Here is a 2,606-nt window from a genome sequence, read left to right as displayed (position 1 = left end):
CTTAAAAGTTATTACATTGGCTCCAATTGTTTTATTCTTATTTTTGTTGGATTTCATGTGGAAGTTTTCAAAAATGTCCATTAGAATACCAATATCTGAGCCATACTTTATTTAAAAAAACACACTAGATCATATATAATATATACAGTCATATTGATAAGTAGTTTTCATAAGTAAAATAAAGCGTTACTACTATCAAAGTGTGGCACTATTTGCCAAAAATATTTTTATATTTTAGTATCTTTGCAACAAATCATTAAACATTAAATATACTTATTATCCATTAAAGTCTTTTCACTTTTCACCTGGGAAGAATTTTTTTTTTTTACAAACTTCTTCATTTTCTCTTTCTAATAAAGCAGAAGGCTCCAGGTGCCACAGCACGTTTCAGCGCCTGAGAAACGTCAGAAGGATCGCTGCTGCAGAAAATCTCACGATTATCTGCGAGACTTGGAATCTCCCAAAAATATTTTGTCCGGATCCAAAGAGCGACACGCAGTGAGGAGGGGGGGATCGCCACCCGGAGATGCTCGGGGTCCAGGTAAAGACAGATCTGCACTCTTTTCTTCCCCTGCAGCAGAGACAAAAACGAGGGTTTAGTTTCCTCTTCAGGCTGAGTCTCGTTTCTTCTGGACCGACAAAAACAAACACTCACTCCTCATGTGCTCGGCTGTCAGGATGTTTGTTTATTTATTTATTTGTTTATTTTGCAGGCGGGCACAAGAAGTCCGTGCGGAGAATTCCGTGCGGGTGGCGCAGTTTCGGGTTGATTTAATTGCGTGAAACTAGCCGTGTGTGTGCGCGGACTTTTATTGTGGGGCTGCGCCGCTGAGGATGGCTCCATGTTTAGGGGCGGAATCTCCTGCGCACTTTCTAAAAAAGAATGACGCGCCGTGCCGTGCCGTGCCGTGCCGTGCCGTGCCGTGCCGCGCCGCGCGGTGATGCGCTGGAGGTGAGGCTGCTGATGCTGCAGGCAGGAGGAGGCACAGGATGGATGGATGGATGGATGGATGCGGGGGCAGACACACACTCTGCCCGTCATGTTGCTTGGTGTTTCTGAAGCAGTGTGCTTTCATAAAGTGAACAGGTAGAACGTGTCAGGAAGGAGACAACCAGGAAATCCCAATTCCCAAAAAAACATTTCCCTGAAATCTTCAAACCTATACAGGCTTGTAGCGTGGAGGGTAAAATAAACACATTTGTTGTTTCATTGCACTATAAAACAACCATGTTTGATGAACTAAATTAAAAATATTCGTTTAGGTTTGTCAAAAGATCCTGTTGTGGTTGTAGCTGAGAGTCATGCCCAACACATAGCCTGAGTGCAGTTTGGCAACATTCCTGCTTGAAACTTTGGCACTAACTGTTTACAGCTGGGGTGTCAAACTCACGGCTGTAAMTAAAGTGAATATCATGCTTTTAAATCCTTCTTTTTCCACATTTAAATCATTCAGTTGGGGTCTGTATAAAGTGGAATTGCAATGCTTTGGTCTGAATCCCCCCCTCTTTCGCCCCTTTTCTGAGATTTGTCTCAGATCAACTCGTTTTGAGGCTGTCTCTTTAAATCCAAATGAGGCGCCTCACACCCCACCCCCATCCTGCTTCCAGACCGATCCAGTGGGTTTACGACTGGCGGCTCAGAAACTTTTTATTTACAAAAGCGTGACCCAGAGTGACAGGAGAATGAATGAAATTGTAGTTGTAAATCCAAACCTTATTTGTCTGTTCTGTCACAAAACCTGGCAAGTTCAGAAAATAAAATAGAGAAAACAGAACTAGTTGAAAATATAAGCTAAACAGAATATAAAAACAGTATGTTTGCAGCATTGGGAGGGACTAAATTAGACCTTTTTTCACTCCTAGAGACTCCAATAGGCCTATACACAAAATATATTTAACTGCTAAAAAAGTCAATTTTGCATGAAATGTCCATTTTAACTTAGATGTTTCATGTTAAACTTCGACAAAACATTGCTATGGCCGAGAACCAAACAAAAGTGAGCTCTATGTAGTATTTTTAAATAGAACATATATTACAACTGACTTAATGTTAAGTAAATAATACAGAAATATTAAAAGTATAAGTAAGAGATTTTTAGTTGCTGTTGAGTAGTGGTAAGAAGCCACCATCTTGCTTTCCGAACTTGGGTAGTTTGAGTTTTCCCACTTTACGACAAGGAATTCCCACTGGAGGTGGATTTCCAGTTTAAATTAACAACTTGTTCGTAGGAAATTCCCACTTCCCACTACAACGTGGCACAGCCAAAGTAGCTGGTGACAGTGCAGCTTAATGGAGATGACGCAAATTTCGCCGGCTGCTTTTGAACCCTGTGCACCTTGTCCTAGTGGTGGAACGCCATCATTTTGTGGGTAAAATAACCGACATGCATTATGGGAGATGTAGTTTGTGGTCAGTGCTGATTTTAAGACATTCATTTGTTTTTAAGCTCTCGCGGAGCACAAAAAAATGCAGTGGTGGGCCACATTTGACCTTGAGTTTGGTGCATGGCTTAGAGTCAACTCGACTTGGCTGTTAGCAATATATACAGTGGTTTGCAAAAGTATTCATACCCCTTGAACTTTTCCATATTTTGTCACATTACAAC

At 41.3% G+C, this 2,606-nt stretch overlaps 1 protein-coding gene across 3 annotated transcripts in view; it reads left to right on the top strand.

Annotated features, from left to right (window-relative positions):
• Nucleotides 1-299: 299 nt before the first annotated feature.
• trim66 (tripartite motif containing 66) overlaps nucleotides 300-2,606 on the top strand; it is a 25,929-nt gene continuing 23,622 nt past the window's right edge. For all 3 annotated transcript variants that reach the window (XM_014026670.1, XM_014026664.1, XM_014026658.1), the window contains exon 1: nucleotides 300-541. The gene's annotated coding sequence lies outside the window, so the exon portion shown is untranslated. The remainder of the gene's footprint in view (nucleotides 542-2,606) is intronic.

The sequence above is a fragment of the Austrofundulus limnaeus genome, unplaced genomic scaffold (genome assembly GCF_001266775.1).
Source record: "Austrofundulus limnaeus strain Quisiro unplaced genomic scaffold, Austrofundulus_limnaeus-1.0 Scaffold5, whole genome shotgun sequence".
Classification (NCBI taxonomy): Eukaryota; Metazoa; Chordata; class Actinopteri; order Cyprinodontiformes; family Rivulidae; genus Austrofundulus; species Austrofundulus limnaeus.
This window is presented reverse-complemented; position numbering and strand designations above follow the sequence as displayed.